This window comes from Cnephaeus nilssonii (genome assembly GCF_951640355.1).
Source record: "Cnephaeus nilssonii genome assembly, chromosome: 3".
NCBI lineage: Eukaryota > Metazoa > Chordata > Mammalia > Chiroptera > Vespertilionidae > Cnephaeus > Cnephaeus nilssonii.
In genome coordinates, this window is record NC_137074.1 from 78,025,973 (window position 1) to 78,044,188 (window position 18,216).

The following is an 18,216-nucleotide window of genomic DNA, read 5'->3' on the forward strand; positions in this document are numbered from 1 at the left end:
GGGATAAAGAGATAGAAACATCAATGAGAGAGAAACATTGATTGGCTGCCTCCTACATACTCTCTATTGGGGATTGAGCACACAACTCGAGCATGTGCCCTGAAGGGAATCAAACAAGTGACATCTTGCTTCGTGGGTCTATGCTCAACCACTGATCCACACCAGCCGTGGAAGTATCAGTTTTATGTTCAGAATTGTGCTAAGCACATAAAAATTTTAGCAAGCAATATGCATGGATGAAATATTTGCAAGACATATAATAAAGAATTAACTTCAGGAATAGTTGGGAGAAAATATGATATATATATATAGCAATATACACATGAAATATGATATATATATATATATGTATATATATATATATATATAGTAATATACACATGAATAGGCAAAGCAAATAATCCAACAGAAATTGGTTAAAGAATATCAATGATCACAGAAGAGAAAATCCAAATGGATCATCAACATTTGAAAAGATGCTCATCTCAATTCTAATCAGAGAAATGCAAACAAAACCAAGTAATGTGTTTTGTTGTTTTGTTTTGTTTTGTTTTGTTTTCACAATAGTACTGGCAACATTTAAAAGTCCGACAATACTGTTTTGGGGAAAATATTGGAAATATGATCCACTCAGATACCACTAGTGAGAAGGTAAATTTTTATTACCATTTTGGAGAGGACAGCTCATTCTAAAATTACAAGTATATATAATCTACAACCCAGATATTCAATGTATATCTCCTAGAGAAACTAGAAATATACACACAAGGGGACAAGTACAACAATATTAATTATAGTAGTGTTGTAATAATAAAATATTTAAAAATAAACAATATAAAGCCCAGCCTGTGTTGCTCAGTGGTTGAGCATTAACCCATCAACCAGGTCATGGTTCAATATCTGGTCAGGTCACACGCCCAGGTTGCAGCCAAGATCCCAGTGGGGGATGTGCAGGAAGCAGCTGATCTATGATTCTCTCTTATCATTGATTTTCTATCTCTCTCTCCCTTTCCCTTCCTCTCTGAAATCAATAAAAATATTTTTAAATAAACAATATAAAGAGAAATAATCAAATTTTATACATATGGTGGAACAAAATAATGAATTTTAAAGTATTTATGCTGATAAGAATCAGGATGACTATCTAAAACATAAAATTAAGTGTGAAATGACAAGAAGCAAATCAACAGAGTACATGTAAAAACAGAATACAATACTGTATTTTGTTATGAATGCATCTATATGTGGACTGGGTGTACACACTTGAAGCCCATGATAGTGGCTGCTGTTACAGTGGGGAACAAGAGATCAGCCTGGATCATAGTTTAAGCAAATATTAGTTTTATCTGTAATACTTACTTTTAAAAATTGATGCCCTGTATTGGGTCAAGTCATAAGCATAAGCTAATATTTGTACTTTTTCTTTATGTTTAAACTTTAACCAAATTGTTAAGAATAAATTAAATGTAATTTAAGTGTATACTAATGATTTATAAAATCCTTTTACTTCAAATACATTATATAGATTTTTAATATATTTAAATTATTTATTAAATTATCCTATCTAATAAAAGAGTAATATGCAAATTGGCCATCACTCCAACACACAAGATGGCTGCCCCTATGTGGTCAAAGATGGCTGCCCCCATGTGGACACAAGATGGCTGCCACAAGATGGCCAGCAGGGGAGGGCAGTTGGGAGGGACCAGGCCTGCAAGGGAGGGCAGTTGTGGGCAATCGGGCCAGCAGGGGAGGGCAGTTGGGGGTAGGGGGGACCAGGCCTGCAAGGGAGGGCAGTTGGGGGTGATCAAGCCTGCAGGGGAGGGCAGTTAGGGGTGACCAAGCCGGCAGAGGAGGGAAGTTGCAGGGGGGACCAGGCCTGCAAGGGAGGGCAGTTGGGGGCGATCAAGCCTGCAGGGGAGGGCAGTTAGGGGTGACCAGGCCGCCAGAGGAGGGAAGTTGGGGGCGACCGGGCCTGCAGGGAAGGGCAGTTGTGGGGACCCAGGCCTGCAGGGGAGAGCAGTTGAGGGGGGACCAGGCCTGCAGGGGAGGGCAGTTAGGTTTGACCAGGCCTGTAGGGGAGCAGTTAGGCATCAATCAGGCTGGCAGGGGAGTGGTTAGGGGGTGATCAGGCTGGCAGGCAGAAGTGGTTAGAGGCAATCAGGAAGGCAGGTAGGTGAGCAGTTGGGAGCCAGCAGTCCTGGATTGTGAGAGGGATCCCAGATTGGAGAGGGTGCAGGCTGGGCTGAGGGACACACACCCCCATGCACGAATTTCGTGCACTGGGCCTCTAGTATATATATATTTATTAATATATATATTGCACACATATATATATTGCATATATAAATATATTTATTCACATAGATATATATGTCTGTATACACACATGTGCATACACATGTTATATGTATGCATATTTTAAAAATTATGTATGCATAGTATTTACACACAAAATAGAAATAAACATGTCTGCTGATCAGAAACAGAATCTACCTGCAAAGCACTAAGAAGGGTTTAAGCCAAAGGCTGTTGAATACTGTGATTACAAGTACCACTGGGAATGAGGCATTTGGCTCTGCAAGGTACAGGAACAAAATGTGTTCCACACAAAATTATAGAAACCCTGAGCCAGGTTTACTACTTAATGCCAAGGACTAGGGAGGGGCTGCTGTATTTGTAAAAGGAGGCTGAAAATAATATTGTTCAATAGCAGCCTAAGGGTATATCTTAAATAGAGTTGCAGGTCCCTATGAATTGTTAGGGTTATAGATAAAACAACAAAATTGCAAATTATATTGCAATCCTAACCACAAAAAAACGAATGCCAAAATGCCATTTGAGACCTAGTTCTGAAAGAGGGTTCAGGAACTCAGGTGAAGGAAATTGCAAGCTGTTAGAGAGATGGAAAGAAAAGATTCTCATTCAAAAAGGGCCTGAAAACCAGAATTATAAAACACATGAAGATTATTGGCAAAAACAAAAAATAAGCAAAAATCAATATGCATTTACTCTGGATAGGATAATGTTACAGTTCGATTAAAATGAATGATTCTGGACAGGATAAAATAGATACCTTAAATATGAAAAATTTATTTATTTTTAATCTGAATAAATGGAGTAAAATCTAGACTGAACACAATTAAAGAGAAAATTAGTAAAACAGTAGGTAGTAGACTGAGGAATCCATCCACAATGCACAACAGTAAAAGGAGACTTTGAAAACATGAAAAGGTTTTTAAAAATATATAAAAGATAATTAAGAGGCCTGGACACATTTTTAATTGGACTTTCAAAAAAAATTTAATTTAGACTGACAACAGGCTTCAGTTGCAACTTCAATTGTGAAGGCAAAATAAAGACAACTTCAGAAATGCCAAAATTAAGAGGGCTTATTTCTACCTCCCTCCTAACCATTACTGAATTATGACTGTACATTAGGATATGACTAAGCAATATGGAAAAAAGTAAAACATTAAGAAAAGTAGGGCCCAGGTGCCACGGTTGGCCCTGAGGCTACCCTTGGAATTGCTGGTGACAGTGCTGGTGACAGTGACACAGTGACTGGCCTGTCAGGATAGAGTTCTGCAATACTCAATTCTGAACCCAAATAAACAGGCTGTTTGACAAAAAGAAGAGAAGGAGAAGGAGAAGGAGAAAGGAGAAAGGAGAAAGGAGAAAGGAGAAAGGAGAAAGGAGAAAGGAGAAAGGAGAAAGGAGAAAGGAGAAAGGAGAAGGAGGAGGAGGAGGAAAAAGGAGAAGGAGGAGGTGGAGGAGGAGGAGGAGGAGGAGGAGGAGGAGGAAGAGGAGGAGAAGAAGAAGAAGAAGAAGAAGAAGAAGAAGAAGAAGAAGAAGAAGAAGAAGAAGAAGAAGAAGAAGAAGAAGAAGAAGAAGGAGAAGAAGGAGAAGGAGAAGAGGAAGAAAGAGAAGAAGAAGAAGAAAGAGAAGAAGAGGAAAGAAGAGAAAAGAAAACCTACAAGGAAAATAAAAGTTAAAATAAACATTGGGGAACACAGACCATAATGAAATCCTATCTAATAAAGCGGGAATATGCTAATTGACCCTCACGCCGTCAAAAATATGGCGGAGCCCACAGCCAATAAGGAGGGAATATACTAATTGACTGCCCTGCCCTCAAAGATGGCAGCGCCCACAGCCACAAGATGGCAGCACCCAGTCCCCTCCACCCCACTGGGGTGGCAGGTGTGCAGCAAGGCCAGGACTGCCCCCAGGTGGGCCCAGCCACTCCGTGTGCCTGCCTCCGTAGTCCCCCAGTCCCCTCAGCCCCCCAGCTGACCAGGGCTGGCCCAAGGTGCAGGCAAGCCTCAGATGGCGGCTGCCCAGCTGCCCAGAGCCAGCCTGAGGTGCAGGCAAGCCTCGGATGGTAACAGAGGGCCGGCCAAGGCTTGCGCTGCTGGCAGTGGCAGCAGCAGAGGTGTAATGGGGTGTCACCTTCCCCTGATTGCCGGGTCACCTCCTGCCAGTGAGGGCTCCCAAACTGTGAGAGGGAGCAGGCCAGGCTGAGGGACACCCCCTCCCTCCAGTGCATGAATTTTCATGCACCGGGCCTCTAGTAGATTGATAAATTTAGTGATAAATTTAGTAAATTAAAAACCATAAAATTAGTATATTTCTGATTTAAAATCAGTTAAAACCCACACACTAGAGAAAAATGACAAGATCTAAAGGGGGGCAGTTTATAATCATAGATAATTAAAGGATAAATAAAGATTGTCATGTTCAGGAATAGGATATAAATGCTGACAAACTATAGATTTATTAGTAAGCTTCCTGGCTAAATATAAAAGTGTAAAATATAAGGCTAACCATTAAAGTATAAAAATATATTACTTGGAAACAAAAAATGCAGAGAAAAGGAAAAGTTTTAAAATGTTACCAATCCATTAGATAGCAAGAAAAGAGCAAAGAAGCAGAAAAGGGTAAACAGAGAAACAAAAGTAAAAAATTTGAAAAGCAATTGAAAATCAGATGAAAAAAACTAGTCCAAATATCAATAATGATAAATGTAAATACAATAGTTTTATCTAATAAAAAAGAGATGATAAGATTAGAATCTAAGAAAAAAATATAGAACTAATATGTTGCTACAACTCATACATAATAAATAAAGCCACACAAAAAATAAAAGCATGAAAAAATATATTCTAGATATTTATTAACAAAACTAAAGTTGCTGTAATAAAATAATGTAAAATTAAATTAAGCGCACAATCATTGCTGGAAATTAAAGGAAATAATATCCTATCTAATAATAGAGTAACATGTAAATTACCATCACTCCGCTACGCCCACGATTGGGCGGCGGGAGGCTGGGGGGCGGGACTCGGGGTGGCCTATCCAGCCATTGAGAGGCACGGATCTGCTGCCACTGAGGGGGGCTACCCTGCTGTTGAGAGGCGCAGGGGGCGGGACTCCCGCCCCCTGCGCCTCTCAACAGCCAGATCCACAGCCGCTGAGGGGGCCTGCCGCGGACACCCAGCTGCGCCTCTCAACCGCAGGGTAGCCAGGTGTCCGCGGAAGCCCCCCTCAGCGGCCATTGAGAGGCGCAGGGGGCGGGATTCCCGCCCCCTGCGCCTCTCAACAGCAGGGTAGCCCCCCTCAGCGACCACGGACCATTAAAAGTGGGGGAGCTGGGTGCCTGTCTGCTCCAGTACCAGGCCTTTCAGAAGCCTCCGCCGAGCCGGAGGCTTCTGAAAGGCCTGGTGCAACAGCGGACAGGCACCCAGCTCCACCGCCAAAAGCGAAAGCGTGTAGGGGACCCTACACGTGCATGATTCAATCATGCACTGGGCCTCTAGTAATATTATAATAAAAGAAACAACCTATTGGGAAGATATAAAAATGATAAATATTAACCTAAAAAATACAACCTGAAATTTTTATTAAGCAAAAACTGTCAGATTTAAAGGTAAATTTTTCAAATTGAAAATCATTTTTAAACCAAAAAATTTTAAACAACTCTGTCAAAAATTGACATATCAAGCACATAAAAAAATTAGTAGTCATAAAATTTTTGAATGACAAAAGATACTTGATTTAATTGCTTGCCTAAAAACCTCTATATCCCAAAAGAGAATATGTAGTCTTTTTAACACTGAATTTTTCCAAATTGACTATACACTAGGTCACAAAAGATATTTCAACAACTATCAAAGAACTGATGTTATGCAGACTACCTTTTTTAACCCAACTAACATAAATTAGTAGTCAACAACAAACAAAACAAAACAATCGTTTTTAAAACCTCTTTGTCTGCATATTAAGAACTGCAGTCCTAAGTAATTTATGGTCTTAAGGGGAAGTTACGCTGCAAGTGACAAAACAGCCTGGCAGTGTAGGTCAGTGCTTGAGTGTTGAACCATGAACCAGAAGGTCACAGTTGATTCCCAGTCAGGGCACATGGCCTGGCTGCAGGCTCAGTCCCCAGTGGGGAGCGTGCAGGAAGCAGCTGATCAATGATTCTCTCTCATCATTGATGTTTCTATCTCTCTCTCCCTCTCCCTCTCCCTGAATTCAATATAAACATATTTTTTTAAAAGGAAGTGATAAAACATTTTGGCTGAGACAATAAAAATAGTGCATATAAAAATTTCAGGATGTTGCTAAAACAGTACATGTAGATAAACTTTGAGCCTTGAAATATCTATATATATAAAGAGCCAGGGTTGTAACGACCGAAGACTCGACTGAATGCCGGGCTGCATGCACAGCAGGCGAGGGGGCTGAACTGATGACCTCGTGGAGAGAGAGAGAGGTGGGGCTGATCAGCAGCGGCCATGGCTGCTGGTGAGGCCCGGAGAGAGAAACAGGTTCTGATTTGCACTGGCTACAGATCAGACCCTGCTCCTATCTCCGGGCCTCGCCAGCAGCCAAGCCTCTCTCTCTCTCCCAGAGGTCAGCAGTTCAGCCCGCTCGCCAGCAGCCTGGGGTGGCTGCTGATCAGCCCCACCTCTCTGATCAGGCCCGGAGATAGGCCCAGAGATGCTGACTGGCATAGAAACTGACCAATCAGAACCAAATCTGGATGAATTGTGAGGAGCCAATGGTTGCCTAGTAGGTGGAGCTTTTGACGCTGACTGGCATAGAAAAACTGACCAATCAAAACCAAATCTGGGTGAATTGCGAGGAGCCAATGGCTGCCTAGGAGATGGAGCTTTTGACGCTGACTGGCTTAGAAACCAACCAATCAGAACCAAATCTGGGTTAATTGCAAGGAGCCAATGCTGCCTAGGAGGTGGAGCTTTTGACGCTAACTGGCATAGAAACCAACCAATCAGAACCAAATCTGGGTGAACTGCAAGGAGCCAATGGCTGCCTAGGAGGCAGAGCTTTTGACACTGACTGGCATAGAAACTGACCAATCAGAACCAAATCTGGGTGAACTGTGAAGGCAGAACCTAAGGTGGGGGCTGAGGAGGGGTTTTAAGGGCAACAGCTGTTTGGTGTAAGGTGTAAGAAAACAATTCAATTTTTTTATGACCGATTTGACAGTATCGTGCATATGGCTGGCTATCAGTTCAGATATAGGAATTATGTGTTTTTGTCTGCCAAGAGCATCTCCTCCTGCTGAAAAAGGCTTTTCCCCCTCATTTAAGCAATCCTATCCTATATAATCTATCTATACTAATAATCTATACTAATAAAGGGTAATATGCGAATTAGACCGGGTCAACCGGCCATCATCCAGATGTCCAACTTCCTTCCAAACAAAGCCATGGTGGTGGGGGCTGAGGCAGAGGCAGTTAGGGGCAATCAGGCCAGCAGGGGAGGGCAGTTGGAGGCAAGATCAGGCCAGCAGTGGAGGGCAGTTGGGGCCAAGATCAGGCCGGCAGGGGAGGGCAGTTGGAGGCAAACAGGCTGGCAGGGGAGGGAAGTTAGGGGTGATTGGGCAGGCAGAGGCAGTTAGGGGTGATCAGGCTGGCAGGGGAGAGCAGTTAGGGGTGAGATCAGGACGGCAGGTGAGGGCAGTTAGGGGCAATCAGGCAGGCAGGCAGAAAGGTTAGGGGCGATCAGGCTGGCAGGGGAGCAAGGTAGGGGTGATCAGGCTGGCAAAGGGGCAAGGTAGGGGCAGTCAGGCCAGCAGGAGGGCAAGGTAGGGGTGATCAGGCTGGCAGGCAGAGGGGTTAGGGGCGATCAGGCAGGCAGGCAGGCAAGTGGCTAGGAGCCATTCGTCCTGGATTGCGAGAGGGATGTCTGACTTCCAGTTTAGGGATCGGGCCTAAACCAGCAGTCAGACATTTCCCAAGGGGTTCCAGATTGGAGAGGGTGCAGGCCAGGCTGAGGAACCCCCCTCCATGTATGAATTTTGTGCACCAGGTCTCTAGTATTTACTATAAATAAGAGTGTTTAACAATAATGGGTTTAATTATTTAAATTAAGAGAGTAGAAGAAAAACAGTACTTAAAGTGAAGGAAAGAAATTATATAACTAAGAGCAGAAAATAATGAAATGAAAAACAAAGACACAAAGGAAGACTTACAAAACCAAGAATGTGTTACTAAAAAAAAAAGTGTATAAATGAAAAATCATAAGAATGATAAGGGGTCTTTGCAACAGATATAGCAAGCATTAAAGCTATCTTCAGAGAATATTATCAACCTTATGAAAATATATTTTTAAAATTGATAAAAAATACATTCTTATAGAAAATAAGGTTAACTCAAGAAGATACAGAAAATTTGAACTTATAACACTGAAGAAAATTATCTGTTAATAATTAAGTCTTTGCACACCCTATAGTATGAGAGAAAATATTTTCAAATCATATATTCGATAATGGTTTAATATCCAGATCATATAAAGAACTCTTACATCTTATCAATAAAAAGACAAGCAATACCATTTTTAAATGAGTAAAGTACTTGAAAAGATATTTCTCCAAAGATCTATAAATGGCCAATAAGCACATGACAAGTTTTTCAGCATCATCTGTCATTAAGGAAATTCAAATCAAAACCACAATGATATCCTTAAGGCCTGGGACAGGGGTCCGGCGTGGGCTAGAATAAGTCAATGAGGGGGGCGGGGAGAGGACATATAAAATACTCCCAACGATAAAGATTTAAAACAGAAAACCACAATGAGATACCATTTCACACCCATTAGGATGGCTTTAATCAAGAAAATGGAAAATAACAAGTATTGGCAAAGGTTTGGAGAAACTGGAGCCCTCTTAGATTGCTTGTGGGAATATATACTGGTGCAGCTGCTGTGGAAAAGAGTTTGGCTGTTCCTCAAAAAGTTAAACATAAAATTGCCATATGACCAAATAATTCCACTTCTAGGTATATAATTCATTACAAGTGAAATGAAAACTTATGTCCACACAGAAACTTGTACACAAAATTTTTATAGCAACATTATTCATAATACCTGAAATGTGGAAACAACCCAAATGTCCATCAATGGACAAATGGTTAAACAAATTGTAGTATACATAAACAATGGAATGTTGCTCATCCATAAAAAGGAGCATAGTACTGATATATGCTGCAAGTTGGATGAACCTCAAAAACATCATACTAAGTGAGAAACGTCAGACACAAAGGTCACAAATTATATGATTCCTTTTAAATGACATATCCAGAACAGGCAAATCAATTAAGACAGAGGCATTTAAAGGTTACCAGGGGATGTGGGGAGAGGGGACTGGAGAGCTTAACATATATGAGCTGTTTTTATGGGGTGATGAAAGAGTTTTGAAATAAGAAAGCTGGTAGTTGTACAACAGTGTGAATATACTAGGTACCACTGAATTGTAATTAAATACCTCTGAATATACACTTGAAAATGGTCAATTGTACATAATGGGAATTTCACCTAAAAAATCTTCCACACAATAACAACAGAACAAAATAATTTTACAAGAAAGGTTTAGAAAAACTTCGTGAAACAAGTAGTACCTATATAATTCTGCTTCACTACATAAGAAGGGAAAACTGCCACTTTATTTTATGAGGCTAGGAAAAGCTTAATAACAAAACTCAAATGGGATAATACAGAAAAAAAATGTATCAGAACAATCTCATTTTAAATATAAATTCAGAGACAAGATTACTACATGCAATATACCAGCTAACTAAAACCTGCATCATTACTATAAGAATGTCTCCAAAATGCTCATCAATAAGCTTGACACAACTCAGGAAAGAATCAGTGATCATGGAAGATGAATCAATAAAAATTACTCAAACTAAAGCACAAATATTTAAAAGAGAAAAATTTTAAATATAATCCTATCTAATAAAAGAGTAATATACAAATTGACCGTCACTCCAACACAAGATGGCCACCCCCATGTGGTCAAAGATGGCCACCACAAGATGGCCAGCAGGAGAGGGCAGTTGGGAGGGACCAGGCCTGCAAGGGAGGGCAGTTGGGGGTGATCAGGCCTGCAGGGTGGGCATTTAGGAGGGACCGGGGCAGCAGATGAGGGCAGTTGGGGTCGACCAGGCCTGCAGGAAAGGACAGTTGTGGGGGACCAGGCCTGCAGGGGAGGACAGTTAGGGGTGACCAGGCCAGCAGGGGAGAGCAGTTAGGGGTGACCGAGCCTGCCGAGGAGGGCAGTTGGGGGGATCCAGGCATGTAGGGGAGGGCAGTTAGGGGCAACCAGGCCTGTACAGGAGGGCAGTTGGGGGCAACCAGGTTGGCAGGGGAGGGCAGTTAGAGGTGACCAGGCTGGCAGGGGAGGGCAGTTAGGGGTGACCAGGTCAGCAGGGGAGGGCAGTTAGGAGCAATCGACCAGCAGGGGAGCAGTTAGGCATCGATCAAGCTGGCAGGGCAGTGGTTAGGGGGTGATTAGGCTGGCAGGCAGAAGCAGAAGCAGAAGTGGTTAGGGGCAATCAGGCAGGCAGGCAAGCAAGCGGTTGGGAGCCAGCAGTCCTGGATTATGAGAGGGATCCCAGATTGGAGAGGATGCAGGCTGGGCTGAGGGACACCTCCCCCACCCCCCACCCCCGTGCACAAATTTTGTGCACTGGGCCTCTAGTAGGACAGAATATTCCTGAGCTGTGGTACAAACCAACAAATTTAAACAAGTGTAATTGAAATATCAGAAAGAGAAGACAGAAGATACAAATAAATATTTAAAGAGATTATGCTGAAAATCTAAAATTCTTGATAGCCACCAAACTGCATATACAAGAAACTCAAAAACACCAAAGATAACTTTTATAAAAGAAATTGACACAGCATGATTTTGGCTGAAAACCAAACACAGAGAAAACCCTGAAGGAAGTAAAAGAAAAAGACACATTACATACAGAAGAACCGCAACCAAAGTTACAGCAGACTTTTCATAAAAACAAACAAAAACCATGAAAGCCAGAAACCATGTAAAAATGCACAAGAATATAGAAAAATAAAGAATAATTCTATTAGACACACAACCTTTGCTCCCCTTAATCACTTTGTAGTAAACTCACCCTCATGCTCATCACCAGGTAATTACTAATTTGTTTTCTATTGTCTTGGCGAGTCATATAATGCAATCAAACAGTATATAGCCTTTTGAGCACACTTTCATTTGACTAAGTGTATTAGATTCAGTCATCTTTTAGCAGCATTATATACACTTTATAACTTTCTTATTTTATACTAGAGGTCCGGTATACAAAATTCGTGCATGAGGGGGTTCCCTCAGCCCAGCCTGCACCCTCTCCAATCAGGGACCCCTTGGGGGATATCCAACTGCCAGACATCCCTCTCGCAATCTGGGACTGCTGGCTCACCTGCCTGCCTGCCTGATCGCCCCTAACCTCTCTGCCTGACGGCCTGATCACCCCTAACTGCCTCTGCCTGCCTGCCTGATTGCCCACAACCACCTCTGCCTGCCTGCCTGCCTGATCACCCCTAACTGCTCTCCCCCACGGGCCTGGTCACCCCTAACTGCCCCCCCTGCTGGCCTGGTCACCCCCAACTACCCCACCCCCCCGCTGGCCTGGTTGCCCCCAACTGCCTCCCCCCGCCAGCTTGGTCACCCCCAACTACTCTCCCCTGCCGCCCTGGTCACCCCCAACAGCCCTCCCCTGCTGGCCTGGCCACTCCCAAAAGCCCTCCCCTGCAGGCTTGATCTCGCCCCCAACTGCCCTGCCCTGCAGGCCTGGTCACTCCCAATGGCCCTCACCTGTAAGCCTGATCTCGCTCCCAACTACCCTCCCCTGCAGGCCTGATCTCACCCCCAACTGCCCTCCCTTGCAGGCCTGATCTCGCCCCCAACTGCCCTCCCCTGCAGGCCTGGATGCTCCCAACTGCTCACCCCTGTCGGCCTGATCTCGCCCCCAACTACCTTCCCCTGCCAGCCTGGTTGACCAGCCTGACAGGTTGAACCAGGCTGAGGTAGGGAGGTGGGAATTGAGAAAAGAAAGAAAGACAGGACAGCGGGATCGGGAGGACGGCAGGTCTTTGAGAGACTGCGGCAACTTTTATTGACTGCAATGCCTTTTATACACAAATACTGAATAGGAGGTCAACAAAGAGGAATGTACTCTCTGTTCTTAATCTCTAAGAGAAGTCAGGATGCCAAATTCTTGGTAAATATTTACAGACTTTTGATAAGCTATGAAAGGTCTCTCTTATTCTACTCATCTGCTGACAATAGGAATGTGCCATCAAAACAAGTTAGATCGAAACAAGTCAGGGGACACTGCATGGGAAGGGACTAATTCTTGTCGGTCCCTTCAGGTGCAAGGACTCTGTCAGCTTACACCCAGTCTTCAACAACTGCCCTCCCCTGCTGGCCTGATCTTGCCCCCAACTGCCCTCCCATGCCAGCCTGATCACCCCTAACTGCCTCTGCCTTGTCCCCCACTACTATGGCTTTGTCCAGAAAGGAAGCTGGACATCTGGGAGATGGCTGATCGACCTGGTCTAATTAGTATATTACCCTTCTATTAGCATAGATAGATTATATAGAATAGGATTGCTTAAATGAGGTGGGGAGCCTTTTTCAGGAGGAGATGCTCTTGGCAGACAAAAACACATAATCCCTATATCTGGACTGATAGCCAGCCATATGCACTATACTGCCAAACCGGTCATTAAAAAATTGAACCACTTTCTTACACCTTACACCAAACAGCTGTTACCCTTAAAGCCCCTCCTCAGCCCCTACCTTAGGTTCTGCCTTCGCAGTTCACCCAGATTAGGTTCTGATTGGTCGGTTTCTATGCCAGTCAGTGTCAAAAGCTCCACCTCCTAGCCAGCCATTGGCTCTTTTGGGAAATCCAGAATGGCCCCACTGACAGCTGTCTCTCCTGGTCTATCTCCGGGCCTGATCCGCAATCTCTGTGGTGGCTGCAGATCAGGACCTGCCTCTCTCTTCAGGCCTCTCTCTGGGCCTGATCTGCAGCTGCTGCGGCAGCGGCAAGGTCATTAGGCCTCTTCCCAGCCCCTGGCTTGAGGCTAATGACCTCACCACACCCGCCAAGCACCCCCTACTCTCCACTGCCCCACCTGCCTGCTTGCCGCCAGCCTTGTGGGCCACGGGGGAGGGACAAAGAGGTGCTCCAGGACCTTCCTGGTGACTGGTCGTCTGTCTGGTCGTTTAGGTCATGGTGGCCCTAGGCTAGTGGTTGGCAAACCATGGCTCGCAAGCCACATGCGGCTCTTTGGCCCCTTGAGTGTGGCTCTGCCACAAATACTACGTGCGAGCACGCACGTACAGTGCAATTGAAACTTCGTGGCCCATGCACAGAAGTCAGTTTTCAGCTCTCAAAAGAAATTTCAATTGTTGTACTGTTGATATTTGGCTCTGTTGACTAATGAGTTTGTTGACCACTGCCCTAGGCTATAATTAGTATAGACTAGGGGCCTGGTGCATGAAATTGGTGCACTGGGGAGAGGTCCCTCAGCCCAGCCTGCCCCCTCTCACATACTGGGAGCCCTCAGGGGATGTCCTACTGATGGCTTAGGCCCGCTTCCTGTTCGGAGTGGGCCTAAGCCACAGTCAGGCCTCCCTTTGCAGGAGGCGACCGGGCTGATCAGGGGGAGATGCCAGCCCCATCACCCCGCTCCTGCAGCCACTGCCAGTCACCGCAGCCACCAAGGTATTTTCATCAACACGGACTCCAGTCCCTTCACCATGAAAAAATGACAACTTTCTTTAGGAATTTTCAAGATGTGTCTTTCATAGGATATGACATTTCTTTCTTTATTTTTCTTTTTATCCTCACCTGAGGATATGTTTCCATTGATTTTTTTCCCCTTCCCTCCAATCCCAGGCTCGGCCCCTGCCCAAGCTTAAAGCCTCCGCCCCAGACTTTAGGATTGGGAAGAGGCCCCCCCCTGCCGCCGCGCCGATTGCAAGCTCGGCTCCTTCTCAAGCCTAAAGCCTCCACCCAAGGCTTTAGGCTTGGGAAGTGGGCCCCCTGCCCCTCTGATCACAGGCTCGGCCCCTTCCCAAGCCTAAAGCCTCCGCACCAGATTCCCTTATATTGCTATACCATCCCATCCCTCTGATGGCCAGCTGGGAGTGACCTGGGTGCCGAGGAGGTTCCCAGGACCCAGGTATGTATGCAAATTAACTGCCATCTTTGTTAGGTTAATTTGCATACTCACTCTGATTGGCTGTGGGCGTAGCGGAGGTACAGTCAATTTTACATGTTTCTCTATTATTAGGTAAGATTTTTGAAACTCTCTCTTGTTTTGGTTTCCATGATATACATTCCCCAGATTTCCTTTAATCTCTTTGGTACTTTTTAGAAATCTCCTTTACAAGAGCCTCTTTCTCCATTCTAACTTTACAGTTTTACTTTCTCCAAAAATCAGTCCTGAGTCCATTTCTTCTGTATATACCTTCTCTCACTTGGGTGACAATATTCATCCCCATTATTTTATATGTTACCTATATGATATGAGTCATACATTTATATCTCCACACCATAAATCTAGCTGTGCCCATCCAGTGTATCAAGATCCTATTCTTTCTTCAATGACTGGCCAAGCAGACTTGTCTTGACCCGGAGTTTGACTTTCCCCTCTTTGGGGCTCAGCCAATGAAGCTCTCAGCCAAGCTCTGTTTTCTTCACCCTCCTCTCACAGAGGGTAGAACTTCCTTGTATGACTCCAAGGAAACCTTCTAAAATGCTCTTAGTTTTTTTGTTATTTGTACTCAGAACAACAACTCAGCTTAGCAATAGCCACCCATTTCTTATGTTAGTTCAGTTTCCACTCTCCACATTTTTCTCAGATGCCTGATACATGGGAGCAACTAATGGATTCCCTTATATTGCTATACCATCCCATCCCAATGCACCACCAGTAACACCTTCTACAACTAGATGGTTGTGCCAGGGATCTCTGTGCTCCACATACCGCCAGTGACAGGATCCTCATTGTCAGCCAGAGAGGAAGTGATTGATCGCCAAACCTCCATCTTAGCACCTGTTTTCTTGAACGACTCCTGATACCAACTTTACAGGTTTTATTCTCTGGGAAGCAGATGCTAAGATAGCTTTTGGCATGTGGGATGTTTATGAGAGAGCTCTTGAAATGGATACTTGTAGAAAGCAGGTGTGCAAAGAGGGAGAAGTAGGTGCAAGGAGAGTATTCACAAAGCCCATGAGGAGCTGTAGAACTAGGTGCACCTTAAAGGTTGTTCCCTGTTGGAGCAAGATGGCCATGTCTGTATCAGTCATGGGATATGCATACCGCCACCACCACCCCCCCCCACACACACACACCATGACATTGTGTGAGGTGGCCTTCTGAGAGGACCCCTGAAGAGGCTGACAGCTGAAGGCTGTCTTCTGATAGAACTCTCACCAGCTGGATCAATAGTCCTTCACTGAAGGGGGTCCTGGGAGGTGAATCTCAGTATCCACTACAATGTCCCCAACCAAACTCTTGCAATTCAACTAACACCCTCCTCCCCTAAATATGCTCTTCTCCAGTCTTCCTAACTTCAGGAAACCATCCAGCAGTTCTAAAATAATAAATGTAAGAATTCTTCCTAATATCTCTTTCTTTATTACCAGCCACCCACAATACATAGCAACAAGTACAAACATTGTTACCTCTAAATTACATGTCTAATTCTGTCTCTAAAGCCACTGCCACCCTCCTAGTCTGAGCCACAATTATGTCTCATCTGGACAATCCCTATAGCCTCCTTGCTGACATCTTAGTTGGAGAAGCAGACATAGAAATAAATCATTAAAATCTAATGTGGTAAATACACTGACAAAAGTTGTCAAGGATGTTTATCAACTTAAGGAAGAGAAACATCTAATACAATCTGTAGGGGAAGGAGGAGGAGAGATTAAGAAAAAGGTAGAGAATTAGGAGAGAGAGGGTGTAGGGTATCCAAGAAGAATTTTTAGAAGATTCAATGCCAAAGCTTAAAAGTGTGAGCAACAATTTGACAGATGAAAGAAGAAATGGAAGTAGAAAAAGAAGATTCTGGGCAAAGGCAAAGGAGCAGAAGTAGAGAGAGAGGCCCATGCACAAGAGGGAGGTAGAAAAGAAGGCACAAGGTGGGAGGGGCTGGAAAGAAAGGCAAAGGCTATATTGTGGATGGACTCAGCCTCCATGAGAGATTCCTAAAATTATGCCTGCACATGGGAAAGGCTTGGATACGAAAGTGAAAAGAAAAAAAAGAAATTAGGAGATTAGTTTGAGTGATTTTATTTTATATTTCCTTTGTAGCTGTTTGAACACTCCTTGTATCATGATTTCAACAGTTAACTGAAGTTTGTAAAAGTCCTTTTCCAATTATCTTCAACACAAACTGGTCATGCTTCTATTGTGTGTTTCTCAATACTGCTGTATCATTTATATGATATTATAATGTTTACATTCTTTTGTATTTATTTTATTTCTCTATGTAGACAACATTTCAAAAGTAGTCACTATGTATTTTTCTCTTCAGATCCCCATGATTTTAAACACCTCTGTAAGCATGCAGCAGCATTTAATAAATGTTCCTGGAAGAAATATGCTAATGATTCTTAGGAAACTTGAACCTAAAAAGAACCCTTTCCTTTTTTATGACTGTTAATGTATAAATGCACATAAGTTCAGTATATTTCATTGCAATCTGGGTTATTCTGTGGTCTATCACACAAAATAATTTTTGAAGTTAAATTATCTAGCTGGGCAATGATGCACATCAACTCACATCCAGCTTTTGCAAATAGTGAGGTAAAACTCAAAGACAGATTATCACATTGAATCACAATTCATACTCCGACCAGGGTTAACATAAATTCTCCCTCAAGGACACAGATAAACCACCTGTCTTGTCTTTTAATTCTCAGTGAAAATGTCCTTAAGGCCCAGACTTCAGAGTCCCTGCTTTATATTGTAGGAGGAAAGGAGGTTGCTCACAAGATCCTTAGCAGTGGCAGGCAAGTGGGGAGTGAAGTGGGAACAGTAAAATGAAAAATACTGTGAGCTGGTTAAGGAAAGAAATGGCTTCTTACCACCATTCATTTTTCACTCCTTATAGACCCTGGATCTAAATGCTGAGATACAGACTAATGAACAAGATTTTATAAGTGTATCACCAACAATGTCCTCTGAAGGCTGAATCTTCAGAGACCAAATCTCTAAGTCTTCTCTGTCTGTGTTTCTCAGAGGGCCTGTTCTGCTTTCAATGGGTTAATTAGCAAGGAAACATTTTTCCTCTGTGGTCTAGACATAGACATATCCAGATACTGTTTCCCTTGAAAGGCAGCCATCCTGCTGAATGTACTTGATCACCGATTCCCATGTTTTTCTAAGGCCAGATGCGGCTAAACACAATTTCTGAAGATTTTTTTCTCCTTTCTTTTTTTCACCGATTAACAGCTTGTTTGTTTTTTATTAAGGATGCTGCCAGGCAAATAGAGGGAGGGAGATGAAAATTCCTTAATTTTTAAGGTGGGGGAACTCAAGAATGATGGATATGCAATAGCCAAGAGGAAACAATCCTTGGACCTAATAAATAAGCATGGGAAAAAAGTTTACTCAGGATTGCATAATTTCAGTAGTATGAGCACATAAAGGGGATTTTGAGAATATAATTTTCCTAACCAAAACCCAATGGTAGGTATGTGTTTTAATTACATCTAGGCAGAGAATGAGAGAGAGAAAAACAACAACCAGAAACCTCAACCTTTGAAAAAATCTTCATTCCGATATTGCTAACTATCTCTATGACCTTGGATAACTAAACTAAACGATTTAGAGGATTTTATATCCAAGATCTTTCCATGT